The sequence below is a fragment of the Protopterus annectens genome, chromosome 3.part1 (assembly GCF_019279795.1).
Source record: "Protopterus annectens isolate FY-2018-M chromosome 3.part1, PAN1.0, whole genome shotgun sequence".
Classification (NCBI taxonomy): domain Eukaryota; kingdom Metazoa; phylum Chordata; order Ceratodontiformes; family Protopteridae; genus Protopterus; species Protopterus annectens.
Genome location: NC_056732.1, coordinates 512,552,549 through 512,577,269, shown reverse-complemented (window position 1 = coordinate 512,577,269; position 24,721 = coordinate 512,552,549).

Below are 24,721 nucleotides of genomic sequence, written 5' to 3'. Positions count from 1 at the left end.
CACATTCAGAAAAATCCTACCAAAATGGACAGGCATTTTCCCATCATTTCTCCTGCCAGCTTGATTGATATGGGCATCTTGAGGCAATGTAGTAATTGCTTCATGTATACTGCCAACCATTTACTCCTAAACCAAACTAACACCCTATGTGAGAGATGCAAATACAGTGTGGAACTGGAGTTAATTCTGCCACATAAAAAAAACAGACATCAAACAGGTTATCAGCATACATGCTTCGCCTCTCATTCAGGCCTCACCTTTCACACAAAATAAGGTCACAACACATAAACCCACATACGTGGAGGTACTCACCAAAAACCTACCAAAAGAACAGAGACCTCCCAAAGCATGCCACCCACACTCACCACTAAACAAAAAGAAACCACTATACATATTAACACACACAAACTGGTGTCTCAACAAATAAGCCCTAAGGCATAGCACATCAAATGTCGAGGTCATAGGTGACTCCATAGTGAAGCACACAGATGTCCCTCTCACCAGACTGGACAAAGAGAAGGTCACAGTCAGCTGCCTATCAGGTACCAAGATCTGACAAATCACTCATGCACTCAAGTCACTCAACAAGTACTGTTATGGCTCTGTCATAGTCCATGTTGTAGTGAATGACTTGAGACATACCTCTCTGAACTATATGACATGATGGAACTCTCTGATTATGTGTCCTAGACAGGTATGTTCCTAGCCCTAAGCAGTATCCTACCCTCACCCTGGATGATGCCACAATATAAAAAAAATGATTGACTTCAACAATTGGCTCAGCTTCCAGTGTCAGTCCAGGGGGGTCCAGGATCAGTCAGCCTGGGAGGATATGGTAGACAGACCTCACTGCTTTGCTATAGATAGTCTGCACCTGTCACCCCTAGGCTTTCAGATACTGGCAAAGGCCCTTGTCTTCCCCATAGTGCCTTTTTTTAGGCAATGTCAAAACAACACATTTTCCAATGTAACAAAATCTAATTGAGACAAACTCAGGGTCAGGCTGCTTAATGCTATGAGTTTAAGCATGAAACTGTACTCCCTGGAAGCATTCTTCACCTTGGAGGATGCTGGTGTTTGTGCATTTACCAAGACATGGTTCAAGGCTGCTGAGAGCACCCCAGCTGTGCAAGGCTTCAATGCCTTCCACAAATTCAGACCTCAAAATGAGTGTGAAGGAACCAAAGGTGTAGGTGTATAAATCTTCATTAAAACCAAATACACTTTGGAGACTGGTCAAAATGTGTGACTCTCAAACTACTCCATGTCCAGTTAACTATTGGTAAAGTACCATACCACATCATTGCTAGCTATAGATCCTCACCATGAACTAGGATAATCAAACTGCCTACCTCTATTTACTGGACTCCCTCGCCATACAGCCCAACACCTTAGTCATGGGAGATTTTAACTATCCTTCCATAGACTGGGGGGACATATGTGAGCAAAAACACACTTGCCCAGAGGTTCCTGAACTTTGTTTTGTTAGAAGCTCTAATATTCTGGACATAGTACTCACCAACATGGGTGGTCACTGTACTTCCACATGTGTGATGCCCTCCTTAGTTAGGTCAGACCACAAATCAGTCATGTCTGAAGTAACTACTGGAACTGACACTCACAGGCACAAACATTATAAAAAACTTTACCAAAGCTAACTACAGCCTACTAAGCAATGGTATAAAAAGCTTCATACCACCTGCAATCATAGACATCAATGATCACTTTGCAGAAGTGTACTCAAATGTCCTGTACAGACACTTAAGTGACTGCATAAACTCTGCTATACCTGACTGAAGCAAAACCAGGTCTTGCTATAAAAACAAGCCACCATGGTGGACTTCAAGTGTTAAACAGATTATATAACAAGAGGAAGAAACTGTTGTCCAAAAACAAGGGGGATATGACTCTACAAAGGAAGAGTTCCCTCTTAAGCCTAAACAAGAAAATCAGAAATCTTGTAAAGTCTTCTTAAGCAAATTATGAACCTAAAATTGCATCCCTAGCCAAGGTTAATTATAAGCATTCTTTAACTACAGCTGAAGTCTAAAAGGGAATCCCAGCTATGTACGGAACTGGTTGTAGATGGGATCACTCATACTACACTGGAAAATACTTCACACCCCTATCCTCACCTACCATATCCCAAAGCATACCTGACACCAAGACTCTGCCTAGTATCTCTAGGGAACAGATAATCTCTGCGCTCACCAAAGGCCAAATATACAGCCTCAGTGGGACCAGATAATATCCCGGGTTGTTTACTAAACAATCTAAGCAGACCAATTTGGCATTCTCTTTAAGCATAGCTTGAGAACTGGCTATGTTTCTACAGGATGGAGAACAGCAATTCCCTGCATAAAGGGGGGGGGGGGTGAGCATCAACTGATCCTGGGAAGTGCAGACTCTTAAGTCTAACCAGTCTCATCTGCAAGGCCATGGAAAGAATTATCATGGACCTTATCAACAAGAACACAGGCAACCTCCGAACACTAGACCCAACCTAGTTTAGCTTCATTAAGAGTAGATCATGCTTATTAAACCTGGTAGACTTCTTTAAGAATGTCACCAAGGCCATGGACAAAGGCAAGACAGTGCACATAGCCTATCTCGATCTTGCCAAGGCTTTCCACACAATTTCCCATTTCAGCATCATTGAAAAACTCCCCCAGATAGGGTTTACCCCTTACATTACTAAATGGGTAGCTAATTTGCTCACTGACAGAACACAATCTGTCAAAATTTGTGACTCCAGCTCCACCAGTAGACCCATCACCAGTGGAGTACCACATGGGTCTGTGTTGGACCTCTTACTGTTTGGCATCTGTTTCTCAGAAGTCTGGATCAAATTAGATGGCCTTTGGCTCATCAAGTTCTGTGATGATTGCAAACTGGGGCAATCATTGAGTTCCCCAATAATGTCAACATATTACAAGGAGGGCAAGCACAAACAAATGATCAGCACCAAAGCCATGGTCTAAAACTAAATGTAAAAAAAAATGCATTATTCCCTTTGGCAAAATGGAATTCCCTACAAATTACAATATTGACAGCACCCCCCTGAGTTCCAATCCGGTGGTGCAAGACTTAGGAACATAGGTTGATAACAATCTGAACTTTGACCACCATGTTTCCACAGTGGTAAGGAAAGCCTTCTACGTAGCACACCTCATAAGCAAGGGCATAGCATCCAGGTCAAGGAATGTTATATCTCCACTGTACTCGAGCCTTATCAGACCACTAATAGAGTATAATGTAACCTTTTGCATGTACCTCGCCAGACACCTGCAGGAGCTGGAGAGACCTCAGAGGTTTCTCACTAAGAAAATACAGGGACTTCAAACCATAACCTATACGGACATGCTGAAAGCCCTATTATTTTACTCTGTATCTTATAAGCTGCTGAGAGGTGACTTGTGCCTGGCCTATTAGGCAATCTTCTACCCTGCCCTTATAGAAATCCTGCACATCCACAAGTCAAATGGTGCAAGAGTCATTCCATCTAGGGATAGATATGTCTCCCAGAGACTGCTACTTCTCCAGAATAGACTTCCTGTTCACATAAAACAGATCTCCTCACTGACCCTATTCAAATGCAACCTAAATAATTGGACTAGAGACTGAAAATTTGTCCCTGGGTGGTACCCATGTCCCTCATGGACAGGGGTATCCAGTGTTGATCACAGACCCAGTCTGTTCATAAATTCTTTCTGTGAACTACAAAAAAGAACAAATGGGGATACTTGGGATTAACATGGCTAGGCTTGTAAAGGCTCTAGGGCTGCTAGCCTAGTGACCTCCAATGAACCTGTGAACCTATGGGAGCAATTCTAATATGTTTAAATTTGGAAAATATCCTCATGGCAATCAGCTGTGATAAGGAGAAGGACTTCCTGACTATTGTTGTCACATGATGATTAAAAGAAAGGGAATTATCAACCTCTGTTCCAAGGTCCCTAACAACATTCTCATTTTGAAGTGGGGCATTATCTATGCTATATGATGGGGATGGGGGTTTCTACCAAATGTGACAATAACTGCACATCCTTGCATTTTATTTGAGCTTACTTTTACTATACTAGGTATTACCAGTGCAAGTTCTTGCTGAAGGGTTTGGGTCTCAGAGGGTGACTTGATAATGACTCCTAATACGCAGACATCTGCAAACATAGTTTGTCAGAGGACTTGATTCATAGTCTGGAGATCCAAAAAATAAAAGGCAAAGAGAAGAGGCCACAGAGCTAAGACCTGTGAAACACTATTGAACATCTGCAACTGGTACTGTATGGGTTCTGTCTTTTAGCCAAATTGCTATTTATCTTACCACACAGGGCTCTATTTTTAAAGTATTAAACTTACCAACCATGCTAGCATGGGAATAGTGTCAAATTAGTCATTTCAAGGTACAACATGTGGACTGTACAACCTGTGTTACCCTTTCAAAGAAGGTAGATGAAGGATCGACCCTTGATAAAGCCAAACTGCTGCAGGTCCAGTCTAATAAGATTTTTGATATCATAGTTTATAACACCAGTTGTAATATGTTCAATGAGTTTGTAGATGAGGGTCACTAGGCTGACCGGCCTATAATTTCTAGGGATACTAGTAGGTCTACCCTTATGGAGTGTGTCAAGCCTCAGGGGCAAAGCCTGTGGCTAAACCTAGGTTAAGCAATTTGATGAGTGGCTGTGCCAGTTCTTTTTTGGTACTGTTCATGAAACAGACATATTGTAAAGCCTCATGGAAGAAATCATGTTTACATTGGAAAACACCCTCAGTACATGTTCTTTAGTTGTGATTGGGGTTTAAGTGATTCAGGGATATGTAAATGTAGTATGATATAAGTCTCACTGGATTTCTTTCTTAGTAAGTTGGCAATGTATTTGGGGTCAGAATAGGTGATGCCATTTTGAATAACTTCAGATAAATTTTGGGTGTTATTTTTTTAGTTTCTTAACATAACTAAAAAATAACTTGTAATTATTCTTAGCTTCTCTTGCTAACCTATTGTCGTGAGCTGCTTTAGTAGACCTAAAAGAATCTTTTAAGTTTTCAGTAACACTTCTGATACTGTTCTTGATATGAGGGTGTTTGATCTGCTGTATACTTTAATGATTTTTCTTCTTCTATTGTTACATTTATTTATGTTGGCAGACCACATGGGTGGTTTCTTTAAAATTCTTCATTTTATTTACATCTGGTTGGGGCTGCCAGTTCTATACATTTCTCAAGGTAGAAAAATAACTTCTTTGTGAAGCTAAAAGTTGTGGCAATGTGTGGGCTGATGCTACTATAAGTACATTTTTAGACTTTGTCACTGAATTTAAGGATATTAGTGTATTTGAAATCCTTGGACTCTGAGATTTTGGAATTAGGATGTTTAATGACTTTGATGATGAAAATCAGTAGTTCATGAGTCATCTTAACCAGAGACAGAGAGAGTCTAGGGGAATAGTGGATGAAGAAGCTTTATTTGTAAGGACAAGGTCAAGGATATTATGTCCTTCAGTGGATTTGATAGCTGTCCAGTACCAGATGTTTTTGCTTATTAAATATAAGGACTTCTGGGCATATTCTACATTGCAGGTGTAGATATATGAGTTTATTAAGAAGTAGTTAAAGTCTGCAAAAATAATGGGGTTCTTGTTTATGTGGAGTTTATTGAATATGTTTAGGAACCTTGCATGAACTTCAGGGGACATAGAGCATGTCCTGTAACAGGCTATAAGGTGATAGTTGCTCCTGTTTATTGTAATTTGCAGATCATTGAGTTCAGTTTGTTGGTCTCCGTGAATCTGTCTATATGTGGTATGTTTCCTAACAGAAATGGAGATGTCATCATAACTTCCAACAGGCCTAAAAGCATTGTAGTAACAAAATTCAGGTATGGAGGGAGTGCATTCTATACATTTAAACCAAGTTTCAGTAATTAAACAATTATGAATTTGCTCCACATATGGGAGAGCCTTAAGGATGAGCAGTTGTTGTTTAAACTTCTGAAATTGACCAGAGCCACCTTGATGGGATCCAGTTTTAGATTTGATATATGTTTGTTACATTGGGGTGTCCATCAGCTGGACTTTGCCTAAAAGGAACAATGGGGCAGCAAAGTCTTTATCCAGCAACCAGAAACCTTAGAATGAGAACTGAAGGCCATCCTTAGCAAAGCAAGTGGAACTGTTAAACATCTTGTCCTGTGCTCACACATACTGGATCCCGCTGGAAGGACACCAACTGTTTAGCCAATTGCTGAAGCAAATATTTTTTCTTTCTATGTAGGCATCATTATTGGAGTATGAAGGATTCCGCTCAGGACCAGTGCCTTGCCTGCATTTGTAACATGCATGAAGAGTTCTGACATGCCTATCTGTATGTTCCTCAGGGCTTTGCATCCCAAGTCATTCTGTTCCACATAGACCCCTTGCATATCAAAGGGTCTTGAAGGTCCTTGAGATATTAGAGATCCTGGCACCTGTAAGACAAATCACTGTCACTCTTTTTCCAACTTATTCAGTGGAGAATCTTTGTACCTGACTGTAGAGTTACCAGTTACTAAACCATTTTTAATTGTAGAGTGGTTTGGTGTAGTGAATTTGGGGTGAATTGATTGTTTGATGCTTTGTTGTAGGTGTATCTGAAAGTGAAGTGATACTGGATTCATGCTAAAGGCCTTGTCTTCATGAAATGTGGGAGGAGTTGGCAAGGATTTTTACAGCCTTAGCATAAGAAATTTTAGTGTGACTTACTGTCAGATGTGTTACACATAGTCTTTGTTTCTGCCTGAGAGCGAGGTCTCCATATTTCTTAAATATTTATATCTCTCACAAACAGAAGTACTTGCTTGAGTAAGGATTCTTTATCTGTGAGCATAAGACAATTACTACAATGCATGAGGATGTTAAGTGGTATGAAGCTGGCAACAGAAGGAAAACAAGCAGTCTGTCTTTCCATTCCAGTCCTGGGATTCAGAAACATTTATTAGAATTACACAAAATAATTATATGTAGCTAAATGACATAGTTATTTGGGCTTTTTTATGGAGAGGTGAAACAATGTGGCTTTTCTTATGGAGGAATATAATGTGGATTTTCTTATGGAGGGTTACACTGCCTAATGCAAAGTAACTATATGTAGCTGAATAGGTAATCAAAGGATATGCTGGCTAGTGTGAGCTATGGTCAGTGTAAAGCAGCTGTAGCTAAGCCACTGTAAACTAGAGCAGTAGTCAAGCTGCTTAGAGCAACATCGAGCAACTACAGGCTTCTCAGAGGCTGCTTGGGGTACCCAGTACAGAGAGTGCCTCATTGTGCAACTCTTGGCAGCTGACGGTACTTTCAAGTATCACTACTGACACTAACTATTATGTTTTGGAAGACATAGGAGGTATGAAAACAGATAGGAGTCAGGATGTCTGTGTCTGTACAGTATAAGGTGCTACGGCAACAGCAACAGCATTATGGACCACTGTGTCCTAGACTTGGTCTAGTACAGACTGATATTCCCTGACAGGTGATGCTCATGAGTCCTGGGGGCCTGCAGTAGCTCAGCTGAAGTCGTCCAACCTCTGCCTCCCACCCCATTGAAGTACAGGAGGACACATCTATGAACACGAGATATAAATGTAAGTTTGCGATGTCTGGGTAAAGTAGGCTATCAAATACAGACAGTGGATTACCATAGATATGCAAAACAGTGCAGATTTGGACAGGGATAAGAACACAGTAAGTGCCACAGCTATGCTGTGCTATGGACATTGGGGTACTCCAATGATTCCCTGGTCAGTTATAGTGATCAACACGTACATGCATACAGCTGGATCAGCTACCACACAGAGCCCCACAGGGATAAAAAGGTGAAGGGTAAGTTTCACTGACTGCATGGGATGGGATCATCTATGGAGTATCATGTGACAGCAAACTCATATGACATGATGCTGGGGTTGCACATGAAGGCCCATGATAGTTGTTGCCACATCATAGACTCACAGCACATATGTGTAGGATATAAGTGATAGCATATGGCTAGATGGTCATGATAGTAGGCTGTCTTCCCTCAGTTACAAAGTAGATATTCATCTATCTATGTTGTATGTGGGCTATGTGCAGGCACAAATTTCAGAAACCATATTACAGACTACACAGATCAGCTCAAGACAACTTGTAGCAATGCAAGTGCTCACAGGCACATGACACTGGAGTTAAACCTCTTACTACAGTACAGCATTACACTGCACAACTCCTCAGGATTGTGTCTTCTGAAAACTTATCTTCACTAGTTTCAGAAACCTGCTACCAAATGCTATATGGTGCTGCTGCTAATTATTATTTATTTATTTATTTATTTTTTGCTGTGCGATTGGCCTTTAACATGGTGGACCGTTTATATAAGATACAAATAAACAGCAGTTTGCATTGCATATATTCAGTTGTGGCTATGCTTCATGTATGTTTCTGAATTGTATTTCTCTGAAGCACATGGGTGACATAATGCAAAGCAAGGATCTACAGCATGCTGCCAATACACCATGATCAAGGGCTTGTACATTCTTCTGGTTTGTGAATGCATTTAACTCTTTGAGAGTGCACTAGACTGCACTGCTCATAATTGAGAATTCACATTTCCAATGTGAACCTCTGGCCACCAACTTGTGTTACAGCACATTCTAAGTCATGGCTGCTGATCTTAACACCCCCATCCCCAGGAGAACAATTGTCTGGTCTGTGAAGAAGAACAAGGCTATGTTCTACCTGTTACATAGTCAGTTCAGACAGTGACCTCTGGGACCTTATCAGGGTCCATTTCATAAGGTGGATGTATAATTTGATCTTGATGAGCTGCCCGGGGAGGCCACTGATATCCCCAATACCAGTGAGCAATGCAGGGACTTGTATATTAGTCCATAGTGCTGCTTTCTTGAAAATCCCTATCCAGTGAAAAGAGGCAGTTAGACAGGAATGCCTAATAAAGGTTGTTTCCTTTCACAGATAACAAGACATGTCTGGTAGACTGCTGTGGGGGACTGTGTCTGTGCTGTGCCTGACACTTGCCTATCTGTCATGGCACTGCTATGTATTATGGGGGTACTGCATAGTGAAGCTGTGTGCACATTTTTAGGCTTCTGTTGTCATGCACATCCATATGGGAGTGTAGTTCTGCAGTGATGTCTGTATTTCACCTACATCTGTGTGAGATGGCTGTTTTTCCCTTGTGTCATTCAGTGTATGAAGAGTGGAGGATAGCTGTGATGGCTTTCACAGGATGCAGCTAGCACTTACAGTTGTATGGTTAGTGCAACAATTATCTATTAATTTGCACTATATTACCTGCATTATTTGTAAGACATCTTCACTAATGTCATCCTTCATATTATGCCTCCCTCCTGCAGGTCACAATGCTAAGAAACCACAAGGTGCAGCCAGCCTTTGGCTCTGTGGCTGTTACAGTGGCAGGTGATAGAACTGGGAGTAATTGGTGGGGTGGGGTTCCAACCTTTCCCCAAGTAGTTAGCCTAGCTTAGTCACCTGTTCTGGGCCTGCCATTAGTTCAGGGGGAGGTGCAGAAGGTAGTTGACAGTGTGATGGCTCAGTGGTTAGTTACCACCATGCCCCATCTGCAGAGCATAACACATGCACTTACTCAACAGGCCTTTGTTTGAGGCCACAAGAGCAGAATGTGGCTGTTGTCACTGGCCACCCTGACCTACTCGAACAATCTTCTGCCTTACATTGACATCTCTCTGGGCCAGTTGGCAGCTAGCATGCAGCCTGTACCACACCCTATCTCCAGCCAAGTGTACCCCCATCCTGCTGTCATTGTTCACTCCTTTGCATTGACAACTCCTCCTTATTACCATTTCTCTATATGTCTCTGTTAAGTCCATGTCTCCTTGTCCTAGTGTATGCATTTTCACTTCTACCTGTCTGTACTGTTTTGTGCTTATTTATGTGCCCCACAGAATACTCTTCCATTCCTTTCCTCCCTCTTTTTCCTATCATTTGCCCCATCTCCTGTTATAGAGACCCATGGGATATATGCAAATGACCCCTTAAGGACATCAAGTGTTTCAGCTACATGGCTTCTGAATGTCCATGACTTTTTGCTTTTTCATTTTAAGTCTTTGGGGCTACACTCAGGCTATTAAAGCCAAACCAACTAGCTGTGGACATGCATGTTTTGGCCTTTTTAAGACCTCATCAGCACAGCATAAGTGGACTGTATGGCTATACTTTAGAAAAACAGGGTCTTTACTCCCAGCTGATGATATATGCAAATTACCCCCTTAAGGACTTCAAGTGTTTCAGCTAAGAGGTCATTTGCATATATCCTGTGGGCTTCTATTACAGGAGGTATAAGGTATCACACAGTGAATACTCTAGCTTGGCTAGGTTTTTCTTGTAGTTTTTACTTATTGGATTGTCTGTTTGACCTTTTTGCTGTTTGGTTTGGATGTTAGTTGGGCTATCTTGCAGGCACCTGAATGGTTATGGGCATCAGATGGCTGTAAAGACCCTGCTGTGTTCACCATCAAAATCTCTAAACATGCTAATTTTGAGTGTATCCACAAAGACTTAACATGAAAAACTAAAAAGTCATGGACATTTAGAAGCCATATAGCTGAAACACTTGATGATCTTAAGGGAGTCATTTGCACATATACCATCGCACTCTATTACAGGAGGTTTAAGGTATCACACTTTGATTACCTCTGCTTCTATATATGCCCATTTCCTAAAGCCTATAATTCCCTTTTTTCTCTCTTTTCATGGAACCAAAATGTGTCCAGGTGACTTTATAAATGACATGCTGGCTTATGCCATATACTGAATTCGGGTATGATGAGATCCACACTAGTCAGAGCATGGCTGCTACCTTACTCCAAAACTTACTGCTTGCTCTATTTCTACTTTGACTGACTTGTAATGTTTATCCTGTTTTCAGTATCAAAGCACAGCTATTTGCTCTGCTATTCAGATGGTTGCTGTTTGTATACCTATGTGTGCCCTACATTCCAATGTATTAAAGTTAAGTGATATAAGCCTTTCTGAGGTTCACAATGACCCTCTATGAATTTTAGCCTTTGAATTTAGGAGAAATGTTTTCATTTTTATTCATGTTCAAATGGCACACTCTAATTGTTGGAAGAAATGCAATCAGAAGTTATATAACTTTTTCCAGGACAGAAAAAATCAAGAAGAAAAAGCATGATACTGCTAAGACCCGGTCATTTTGCTCCATAATTGAGCATGCAGTCATATGAACACAGAGTTTGCTGATGGAGAAGACTAATACATGTGTGACAAACCTAGGGTTATAGTTTACTTCCACAGAGCTGCCTGCTCCACATGCATTTTGTCTAATTTCTCAAGCTTTCATGCCCTAGCTTAAATACTCATTCCACTTTATTGTGACTGAGTGCTTTGAAAATATTCATTTTCAGAAAAAACACATATCTATCTCTTTTGTACAAATTTGTACCATTCAAACATGTTCTCTTGAATGTCTAGATTTCTCTGTTGCAAAAAAAAAATCTCTACTAGCCACCTGATTGTTCAAAACCCTTTATGTCAAAAACTTGGGTCTATATTAGAAGCACAAAAATGCTTCTGACTGAATACGGAAACAGCGACAAATATTCATCGAATCACATTTAAGCGATTTGATGAATATGTCATAGGGCAAGGAGATAGTTGGCCAACTTTACGGAGTTGCCCTTTCTTTCCCTACTGTGGGATATCGGAGTTGGTATATTTAGTTAGGGGGATGGGGGGGGGCAGAGCCCCCCACATTGGGGGGGGGGGTGAAGCCCTCACCTGTTTATGGTGTTAATTTTTTTTTTTAGCGAATGGCCGAGTACGTTTTTTCCCTAGGGAAAAATTCACTTACGTGGTTGTTCGCTATTTTTAGGTTTCGTGCATTATGTGTCGACTTTTATGTAGTTGCACATATGCACTTTCGGTCTTATAATATAGACCCGAAAACTTAACTCTAATGTCTTACTTCCATCCAGTATGCACAGTTTCTAGGCTTGCAACCTCTTGGGGTAATGTACCCTCTCCACTGACAATTTTTAATCATGGTATCGAACCATTTGCAGAACACCTTGTACAATTTTATGATGCATTTAAAATATGGCCTAGTAGTACCACAAAAGTGGTCTAAACAAGACTTTGTACAGTGCAAGAGTTACCTCTGCTTCACCCAAGTCATTCCCTCTAGACATACGTGCCAAGCGAATGGAAGACCATGGCAGTCCTTCCCCTCAACAAGGGCGGACCATCAACTGACCCAGGCAACTACAGACTCATCAGTCTAATTAGCTGAATATGCAAAGCCATGGAATGAATTGTAATGGAAATGATAAACAAGGATATTGGCAACCTGCAGACACTGAACTTATCCCTACTTTGCTTCTTTAAGGGAAGGTCATGCTTACTTAACCTGGTAGACTTCTTAAAGAGGTTCAACAAGGCAATACACAACAGTAAAACAGTGCATACTGTATATTTTGACCTGGTTAAGGCATTTGATACAATACTCCACTCAGGCATTGGTGACAAGCTCTCTGACATAAGTATAAATCCTTACATAACTAGATGGATTGCTGACTAGCTCACACACAGGACCCAAGAAGTCAGGATCAGTGACACCACCTCTACCAAGAGAAGGGTCAACAGTAGAATATCCCGGGTCTCCATGCTCAGCCTGCTCCTGTTTGGCATTTACTTCTTGGAAGTCAAGACTAATGTTCATTTCCTCTGTCTCACAAAGTTCAGAGATGATGGTAAACTGGGAGCTACTACAGAGCCCACCCCCCCCCCCAAGATGCCAATATCTTGCAAGTGGGATTAAAAAAGAAACATAACTGATGGAAAAAGCCATGGTCTAAAATTCAATGCCAAAAATACATTATAATGTCTTTAGGAAATTGTCAGATCAAGTTAATTACTCCATCGATAAAACATCCCTTAAAGCCAACCCAGTAATAAGTGATCTGCACACATATATAGACAGCAATTTAGCCTTTGACCAGTACATAGCTAAGACAGTACGAAAACCATTCTATGTTGCCCAACTTATATGTAAGGGTATGGCATCCAGGTCCAAGGAAGTTAAAGCACCACTCTACTTGGCCCTTATCAGAACTATCACTGAATACAATGCCCCCTTTGGCATGTATCTAACCAGACACTTTCAGCAGTTGGAATACCAAGAAAGGTTTCTCACCAATAGAATTCAAGGCACGGATACTCTGTCTTACATACTGATCCCCTAAAGGCTCTGTCACTGTATTCCGTCTCCTACAGGCTGATGGGATCTTTGCCTGGATTACAGGGCTTCCTCAGACCCAGTCCTGATGAATCCATTTCACATGTACAAAACAAACAGCACCAGAAACATTAGATCAGGGATCCAAATTTTGCTTGTGACATAAACAGAACTTGCTAGAGAGAGACATATATGGGTCCCAAAGGTTCCCCCACATTATGGAATAGGTTCTCCATCCATGTAAAACAGAGTTCATCCCTGACCATATTCGAAAACAAAACCTTGACAGTTGGATTAGAAATCATAAATGTACCCTGCAGTCTGGCCTCCATGTCCCTTGTGGATAAGAAAGATATTATCCCAACTAACACCCCTCTACAAATCCTTAGTTGCCTCCCTACTAACATGTCCCCCCACATAGTTGCCCATGATACTTGGGACCTAAATGGTTTAAGGTACACAGCTAGGCTTGTAAGGGCCCCATCATGGTTGTTAGCTTAGTGACAACATATGAACTTATACATGTCAGCCTTTTGCTTGCCTTTGTTACAGACATTTCACATTTGTTGGGGTGAGTCACTGCAGCTCTCTTAATGATAACTTGATAAATACTCTTCTTTATGCCCTTTCCCAGCAGGATATCACCAATTAGTCTGTTATAACCAAAGTGCTATTTCTGCATCTTGTAATGAATCTAATTGCCTGCAGCATGATCACTCATCCAGTTTAGGAAATATGCTCTGCCGATACTGCCCATTGCTTTTTCCTACAACAGCTGTGCTTTTGTGTGCTATCAGCAAAAACAAATCCCAATCCCAGCTGGGTAGAAAAAGCCTAGAATGAATCTTCTTAACATTTTCGACTTTAGAGTACTCCTGTATGACTCTATTGCTTATCTGACACAGTGTTGATATTTTCCTCCTCAGTGTTGCCTTCTCAACTTCATTCCTCTGATTTCAAACATACTGAGTTACCACTTTCTTCCTCCTCAGGCCATTTCAGCTGACTTCTTCCCACACAATCATTTAAAATTGTGCTAAACTCCATGATAAAGGTGAAATGAATAACATCTACAAAGTTATCCATGAAGATGAAGTGAATGACATCTACAAAGTTATCCATGTCCAATTCAGACTAGATCCAATGTTTTAAGAAGGGTATATAACATGACTTATTGTTGGGAAACACATGTTGCTGTGGTGAGGAGCTAGAAAGTGACCCCCAAAAAATCCAACCAGCAAGTTCATCAGCACCATCTCCTAGAGCTTTCCTACAGTATAAATTAAATGGAAAGCAGGTCCTGGACTGTCCCCCTTACATATGTCCATCCATCCTCAACCCCTTTTCTCATTTTGCACATGGGGTCAGGGTGTCACTTTAGCAGTGACAATTATCTCAAGCCAAAGTTTACACTACCAAGTGGCTAGCCCTGTCATGGTAGTTTATTCATACCACTCATTCTCATCTATGGCCAATTTAAAGTGTCCACTCCACCTACTTCATGTCTTTGGAATGTGGGAAGAAATCAGATCACTCAGAAGAAACCCACATAACTTGCAGGGCAAACACACAGATGGCACCCCAGCTGAGAATCAAACCAAAGAACCTCTTGTTGTGAGACAACAACACTAACTGCTGCACCACTGCATATGTACCAGGGATATATTAGCATCCTTCTCAACCTCTTAGAGCAATAAATCTGGGAGAAGCCATAAATAATTGTGGGGGGGGGGGGCAAAGGGCCAAATATATGGACATTTTTTAAACACTGTCCTTACAAATTTAGAAAGTTGATAAAATAACAGGTTTTGCATTATCATGGATTTTCCGAAGTGTATGAAGTCTAAAACCTAAATGTCTGTCATTATTTTCTGACATCAGTATTTTATGATTTGCCAGTGATTAGCCAGAAAACCACAATTTTATGAAAAATGGACCAAACATATGAGGCATAAATCTGGACCTTCTGTGAAAATCTGTGCAGTTGAGAGACAGGTATATTAGCAGTTTTCTACTGATGACTCCTCAGGTTTGAAGTTTTATTGTACACAACCTATTAAGCAGCTATAGCAAAATCTATTCCAGCCTCCTCAGCACTACCTGTTGAGAGTGTTTTCTATTTTTTCTATATTTCTATTTTTCAGTTTAAAATATAACATTTTTCATTAAAGTAGGCCACAATTTGATGAAGGCTATGGTACCAAGAGATCGGCTAACAGCTGGTGCATCCCAACTTGTGGTGTCCAGATTTTATTGTTTGTGGAGCACCTTCAGTATTTCTTTTCAGTGTTTCCTTTGGCCACCACAGCATCCTAAACCATAAATGAATTTTAAATACACATCCAGTTTTAGGACTCAAGAGTTAGATATCCAAACACTGCACCTAGCCAAAAAAAAAAAATGATGTCTGAGGATCATTACTGGTGGTGATGGCTTTGGTGAGAACATTGAGGTTTGTGCTGTGGTCTTTCTACAAACTGTTGCATATTTTCCAGATATATGACTGGTGTTACCTCTCCAGGATCTTTAGAGAGAGAGCTATTAAGCCACTAAGGATTCATATTCCAAAAGAAGGATAGAGATTATGATAACCGCACTTTATGCCAATGAAAACAATATGAAGCACTTTTTAAAAGAAGTGTTAATACACTAAATCCTGTGCTTAAATATCTTTTTCTGTTTACTGTCAGAGAGTGGTAGCTACTGAGGCTAGGAAGGGGCTCATTTGCCTTCAGAGTCTGCTGCTAAGTGGTGCAGAAGACAATTTGCAAGGCCTTGAGTAGGTTGCAATAAATTCTAGTCTGCCGGTCTGCAGTGAGGAAGGGAAACGTATAGAGGTGATATGGTCTGTTTGAAGTTGAAGAAAAGTTTCAGATTTTGTGTAAATCTTGCAGTTATGTTAGGGTTCATTTTGGTAGATGTAAAAATGACAGAACCTTTTGTGTGGCAGGGACTGGCAAACGATTTCTTATAAACTTTTGTCCTTGGTCAGATATCCTAGACTGAAGAACTTTCTTGATATACATCTGTAATTCTTTTTCTTAGTGGAAAGATAATTTTCAGTGATGATTACAATAACTGCAAGGCAGATGAACAAGGCTCAAGTGATAACGCAACCATGCTTGATCTTGCTTTAAGTACTCCATAGGCCTTACCTTGAACCACTGTACAGAATGCTGGCAGTCACATGGTCATACAGAAGTCTTAGTATCTTCATGAACTTGTAGGTGAAATCTCACATATACCATGTGAGCAATTCATGACCGATTGAGTCTGAAGCTTTTGTCAGGTCAGTGAAGGCTACATATAGTTCATGATGCTATTCCTGGAACTTTTCTAGGATATGTCCAGTCATAAAGATAATATCAACTAAATTATCCCTACCCAAACAACATATATTGTATGTTCCCTATGCAAGAGTTTCCCTACAGTGGGCAATCAATGAGCACCTTGATAATTTCCAGGAGCCTGGCATATTGCCTGCTTTGAAGATAATGAAAGAATTGACATTCCTCAGATGTGGGGAACTGGTTTACAGAGCATCACTTCTATTTCCCTGTTACCATTGGCCTTTATGAATTCCTCCACTGTACCACTGGCACATGTAATACTGTGGTACTTGGCCTGCTTGATGCCACAATTTACTTTTCCAGCTGTATCAGGGCTGGAGTGGATTATCTTAACATTTTGTTGTGAAACAGGGTCTGTAGTGGCATCTATGAGAGAGGAGCTGTAGCTAAAACGGTCAGTTTCCTTTTTTGCAGTGTCAGGTAACTCATGGGTCAATAGGTCCAAGACAGCTTGGACAAAAATAAAGAGGAAAGAAAACTCTTACACCTTTTATTTTTTTTTTCTCGTTTTTTTTTTTTTTTTTTCATTTGCTGTCTTCTCAGCAAAAGAAGAGCAGTTTCAAGTTCATACATCTTTTCTTATTCATAATTCAGGGAAAGAAGCTTACATGTGTGTGTGTGTGTGTGTGTGTGTGTGTGTGTGTATATATATATATATATATATATATATATATATATATATATATATATATATATATATATATATATATATATATATATATATATATATATATATATATATCAGTATTCAGTCTGCTGCCTTAGTCCTACTAGTATTTCATTACATAGTTGTAATTAGCACCTTTCCAGTCCTGTTTAATTTTAATTGTTTCAAGTACCACTCACATTTTTTGCCCCTTTGTATACATTTTATCTGTCTGGTATTATTCTGTTCACCTCTCTCAAGAATCCTGACTGTTTTTTTCCACAGCTTGCATTTGAGATATACATTTAATATGGTCTTTTACCTTCAGCACTTAGTCATATGCTCATTTTTACTTAGCGTCAGCCTATTATCTATGTTAAAAAATAAGAGCTTCATATAATCCACTGACTATATTCCCATTGTACTTCTTTTCCCTTCCTTACTGCAAACTAGAATGTATTGCTATGCTACATCATTATTGTTTTATCATCCAATTCTAATCTTTTATGCATAGTTTGCATATCAGAATCTACAATTCTTTGAATTTCTATAAAAAAAGCAAACCTCCTGGTTTAAAATGTACATTAGCTTATTGCTGACATGGTTGCAGAAATGGTTTAAAAATTCAGTTACTTAAGATTTGAGTTGAACTCATTTCACAGAATTGATCACACCTTTCAGAAAGCCGTTCAAGTGCTTTATTACATGCAGACTTGTTCTGTAGATAGCACTGAAATGAAACAACCGATGAAAAACAGCATGTGTCCCTGTAAATTTTGTATAAAAATGCCTTCTTACTAGAGGAAAGTTGAAAAAGGTGAAGAAGTAAATCTAGGCCAAGAAAGCTAAAAATAAATTGTTAGATTGTTATAATATTTCTGCATATTTGACATTTAATTGTGTTGCAATTTACTGCTATGAATAGTGATGAAATGCTTGGTGAAATTTTCTTTATATCATTAAAAAAGTCTTCTATTTTTAAGGACAACCCCAGAGCAGTAGAAAATGATGTGTAAGTTAAAATTCAACATGAACACAAGTTAAACTTGTGTGAAATAAACATATTTTATTTGTCTTCTTGATGAATCAAATATTTTTACAGTTCGTTATATTTTATGCTGACTTCCATACCTGTTCAGCATTGTACATGTAATCCTGGCCTAGTTCTCAAAATCTTCCCTTGTGAATCAGAGACAAGAGGCCTAAATCAGGAACTCATCTTAAAATATTTAATCTTATCATCTTAGAATGCAACTTTATTATTCATGGAATAATTGTCACGCTATATCTGAGCCACAAAAACAATATTTAACTTAATTATTTCAGTTTGTACACTTTTGATGCAAAAGAGCCCCTCACTAACATTCTTCAAGAGAAACCTTGACGAGTAGATGGGTAACAGAAAATACACCCCTGGGATCACTTCATTGGCTCTGCTTGACAGAGGATCAGTTAATTAATCAATGGGGTGGCAAAAGCCAACAAACTCTGGCTAGGCTTATAAATGCCCTCGGGCAGATAGCCTAGTACCTACCTATGAACCTATGAACCTATGACTCACTTTTTAAGCAGATAACATTTTGAAACAGAATGAGCAATGTTTCTGAAAGCAAAAGATCACTTGAAGGCTATGGTTCTACTATGTTTCCTGACTTACACCTTAATGACAAACACATGCTTTTTTGTCACATTATGCTCCTGAAAATATTCCTGCATTCAAGCTGTTGTACTAATAATGTAGATATTGCAATATATATGTTTAAGCAATGCTGAATAACAGTAATAATGTTTTTTTTTTTTCGTAGAGTGAGAGGAAGACAGAGATAGAAAAAAATTAAAGTGCATTGGTGATTTTAATTTCCTTACCTTCTGACCACTGTACATCACAGTGAACGTGCCAATCCACATTTTCTCTTCAATGGCAAATGTTTACAGGCACATACTGTGAGGAAAAACATTTTCAAAGACAACACTAAACTACTAGCCTGTCACTGAGGGTAAAATGTAAATTTTAACTTTGGTGACATCAGCATAGAGAAATTCTGAATTATGTCTATATACTTTAAAGGGCACATCAACAGGAATGCACAGAGTTGTAAGTCTGTGGGTATAATTCATGGTATCCTTACAGTGATGTCATCAAGGGATATAGTAAAATTATTTGGGGTGTGGTTTAATAAAAAGTGTATGAAGCTTTTTTATTAAAAAATGGTCCAAGTAAATGAGGGAGGACAGCTGTAAAAGTACAGCATGACATTTAACCCATTATATGCCACGATGCACGCACAAATATGACCAATGCGTTTTAAGAAATATCTTAATAGTCCACTAATAGAAAATACAAACACAGAGGGTGTGACTATTTCATGCCTTTCAATGAAAGCTAGGTAAAGACAACACTGTCTGATAATTGTATGCTAAAGGATTTTCTCTTTGGATCATCTGTAGTATTGCATGCATGAAATACAGATAACACACCAGTATCAGTTTTGTTATAACTAAAGCTTTTAGATAACTTCCTTTATAAAGGTAAGCACTCTGCAGTTTATTACTTTGAATGCATAATAGACAGTGGTCAAAATATAGTACCAGAAATGTTTGCATAGTTTACCTTTTTTAATTTCTTGGTTTTCTTCCCTGTAGTTTATGTTTAGTAATGGTTAATTAAAATAATGCACCATGTGTGCAGAGCTATTAAATAATGCACACATGCAAATATACAGATTGGAAACAGATGACTTTGGAGGCCATTTTGTCACACTGCATTAACTAGCAATATAGAAAGGATAATAAAATTTTATAGAATGCCACAAAGGTAGTGGAAATTCAGCAGACTTGCATGGGTAAACAGGCCCAGACATCATGATACAGTATTTAAATATTACTGCATCTGCGCCAAACACAAATGCTGACTTCAAACATAAGTATTTTCAAGGCAGAATATTGGCTTGATCTGCAGATGATAAATAGTTGTAATGGTAAAATATATATGACAATCACAATAGAGGACTAGTTGAAAAAGAACACATTAGTATTTAACTGTATTCCAATTTTCTTGTTGTTCGGTGTTTAGAAAAAAAATGTAAATTAACCTGTCAATGTAAGAAAATGTGTTATAAATGCATATCAAATGAAGGATGAGGGAGATGTATGTGCTGTAATGAGACAGAACAACGTTATGCTTGATTCAATTTTGGAAAAGATTCCATGTCAGAAGCATGAAAGCATGTTAACAAAGTAAAATAACAGATATGTGTTTCAAATCTGGACTTATTCTTTTCTGGGCAAATCCTTCATGCCCTGATGCAGGGAGCTTCACCCCTCCATGCTAGAACTTAATATATATATATATAGATCATAGACTGCAGTACTTTGGGGCAACAGCAAGCTCTTACCCCATTGCCATTCTTCTGGGAAAGCACTTTGTAGCCATGTGCAAATTGTTAATCACTTGGCCACCTCATGTCTGTCTGAATACAATGGAAATTGTTAAACTGATGAGACTACACTGACAACATTAAATGTGTGTAAGTTTGGTAATTTTCAGAACTAATGGTCAATACTTTCATGTACTCTGGTCATGACTCTGATTCATAAGTAAAATAATGGAAATATTCATACTCATGTCTTGTGCGGTAAGATTTTGGGCATCAGATACTACATTTGGTTTTGTGTAAAAAAGTTTTCCATTGTATGAAAAATGGCAGCTATCATATTCATATTCACAGGACACAATGAAATACTTATATATAAAAATGTCAGCACACTCAAGTATAAAACAAAATGACACATTTAACATAGCAAAATGTTTCCCCATATCATATTCTTCTTCATTTCTTATAAAACTTTTTAACATGGAGCCATGATATCTACAGTTATGAAATTAACCACATGACATACATGCACCAATAAATGTGTTTCTAGATACTGAGCTAGACTTGCAATAAATCTGGCAATTAAAATAGATTTACATTTTTAAGAAAGGGGAAATAGTATTTATTTATTCATTTATTTATTTATTTATTCTTATTCAGCCCTTCTTCCTGAGAAGTGCCAGTTTGCTCTGTCATATAGTTTCAAGAAACAGTAGGTGATTAACAAAATCTCCACTACCTAAATTATTTATTGATGTATTTTTTAATTTCAAGCACATAAACAAAAATAGATGCATTACTCCTTGTGTCATTTTATGCAAGTCTGCAAGTCGGTATTATGAATATTCTATTTCTAATCCTTCTAATACATTCAGAAATCCATTTTCTGAACATAGTGATAGTTTGTCCGCATAGAAACAGCAGCACTTACACGACACCATCATGATACCATACATAGCACATAGTCAGCAGTGCAGATACAGAAGCATTTATTTTGTATGTGCACGTTTTGTTCAGAATGTTCAAACTCATCAGATACAGATGCGCACACACACACACACACACACATACACACACACACACACACACACACACACACACACACACAAATACACACACACACACGCACACATGCACACATATACATATAAACATATAGATGTATACTGATAGATATGTACAGAGATTGCAGTGATTGGTGGTTCAATGTATGATATCATCAGCTAGGTTGTGATCCCTACTCTAAGCATTTCTTGGCGTGTTCCCACAAAGGATCCTCACATCAGTCTTGCCTATATGCCAGTTGTTTCTGTTTCTAACTGCCTCTTGAACCTGGTCGATTTCTTCGAAACAGTCACCAAGGCCATTGACAAGGGGAAGGTGGTCCACACAGCCTACCTGGACCTTGCAAAAGCCTTCGATACAATACCCCACTCGGGCATCATAGATAAGCTCTCTAGCTTAAATATAAACCCCTATGTCATAAGATGGGTTGCAAACTGGCTCAAGGACAGAACCCACATGGTCAGAATTGCTGGAGCCATGTCAGACTCCAAACCAGTTACAAGCGGCGTCCCACAAGGCTCAGTCCTGGGACCTCTCTTGTTCAGTATATATTTCTCGTAGGTACAGGCCAACACAGAAGGACTATGGCTGACCAAGTTCGCAGATGACTGCAAACTGGGCGCCATAATCGACTCTCCAGCTGACACAAGCATCCTCCAAAAGGGTCTCATAGAGACAGATAACTGGTGCCAAAGCCATGGCCTTAAGCTAAATGCCAAAAAGTGTATAGTCATCCCCTTTGGTGAAAACAAAGTGGTCACAAATTACCACATAGGTGGAAATCCATTAAGTACGGAAGAAGTAATTAGGGACCTGGGGACCCAAGTTGATAGCAATCTCTCCTTTGACAACCACGTGGCCAAACCTTTACTCATCCCTCATCAGGCCCATAATTAAATACAATGCCCCATTCGGGATGTACCTTACCCGACAACTGCAGCAATTAGAAAGACCCCAAAAGCACCTCACCAAGAGGATCAAGGGGCTCAAACAGATGCCATATGCTGCTCGGTTAAAGAAACTCTAGCTCTACTCAGTTGCATACCGCCTACTTAGAGGTGATCTATGCCTGACGTATAAAGCCATGTCCAACCCAGAATTAATGGACATGCTTCACCTCAGAAAATCCAAATCCCTTCGCGCTATGCGCTCGAGGGACTTGAACCTCAGCATAGAAATAAATAGGACATGCTGGAGGGACAGATTCATAACCCAGAGGCTCCCTTCACTCTGGAATAGAATCCCAGTCCACGTTAGGCAGAGTCCTTCACTGACTCTCTTCAAGAGGAATCTTGACGAGTGGATGGGAGATCGTAGGTTTATCCCGGGGATCACTTCTGTGGCACTGCTAGACAGAGGCACAGTAAACTAACCTTGAAAAAGGGCATGGTAAATCTCATTTAAAATGGGTGGCTAGGCTTATAAATGCACTAGTGCAGATAGCGTAGTATGAACCTGTGAACCTATGTTACATGCCAACCATCCACAGTGTGTTAAAGCAACAATGGCCTGAGCACTAAAGATCAAGTGCATAACCAACAACCAACAGACTATATTATTTCTGTACGAACAAAGTCTCAGGATATTCTCCATAATGTTTTTTTTAAGCAAGATGCTGCCATGTCTCCTCTGTGCAAAGCTATGCAATTGTCTCTAGCTATGTTTTCAACTGCATACTGGGGATGGCAGCTGGAAGCACAGAAAACTGCACTACATGCAGCAGGTTCTCAAAATGTTTAGTGGCACAACCACTGCTTATGTTACTAATCAAGGAATCTCATGCTCTTTCTGCTGCAGTTAAAAACACATATTGTTCATGTACCAGATATATTCATTGGGATGAGCTGGTTCTGAAGCACAGCAGGGGGGGGGCCCGAATATGACCTAAATTACTCTAGACTGTGTCGTCATCTGTATAGTGTAGGAGCTGATAAAGGAAGATGGGAATTTACTCCCAGTGCCAGCTTACTCCTTCTGGATGGAGGGAGGTGAACAGGCCCACTGCATTGCTAGCACCTGTAAGAGTTTTAGGTGTGTGGTAAGCAGTGCTGTGGGATGCTGACATGTGCCTCATGCTGCCAAGCCATTCAGAGGAGCTAGGTATGTGGTTAGGACATAGAGTAAATTCACTGACCTCTCTATTGTCAGTGATGCAGTTCATAGGAAGACAAGGCTACTAGGTTGTTTCTAAATTCAGGTGACCACCACCATGGAGGGTGAATACAGACCTTCAGTTAGTTGAGAAGAGGGAGTGTTGTGACCTCTGGGCTTGCAAGTAAAATGACTCAGTCAGCAGCCTCCGTAGCTGCCAGGATGACCTGTGGCTTTAAGAGACCATTTTAATTAGTGGAATAAATGGAATCAAAAGGTGTGGATAGGAATGACGATTAGCAGGTATAAAGGGAAAAACAAATGGAAAAAAATGCATTCATTTAACTGTTCACAGTTTGCCTTTTACATGACAAATACATCTACAGAAGATATTTTACAAGACCATAAACATTTCATATAAAGTTTATTTAAATTCAGAGCATATATTCAGGCCAAGACATATGCAGGCATAACTTTGTGTGACAACCAGTGCTCTACAACCAACCAAGTTGTATCTCGATATAAAATATATTCATAAATAAAACATAGTCTGTGTTAGGTTAATCAGTATTTTTATAAATAAAAATCATGGGATGAGATGGCAGTGGTTGTTTGAGAACCACAAGCCTGGCTACATGTTAAGGCACAGAGTTGCAGTGAGAGGAACAGTCGTATGTGAAAACAAATGACCATCAACTCGTCCGGCAGTATCAATTATTACATCACATTTAAAGAGTTATTAAGGATAATATATGTGTAGGATTTGTGTGTGTGTGTGTGTGTGTGTGTGTGTGTGTGTGTGTGTGTGTGTGTGTGTGTGTGTGTGTGTGTAAGAGAGTGTCTGTATGTATTGTCGACTCTTTCACCACCATGGTAGCAAAAATAGGAACAAAAATGAAAACAGTGCAGTCTGGCTCTGCATACTTAGT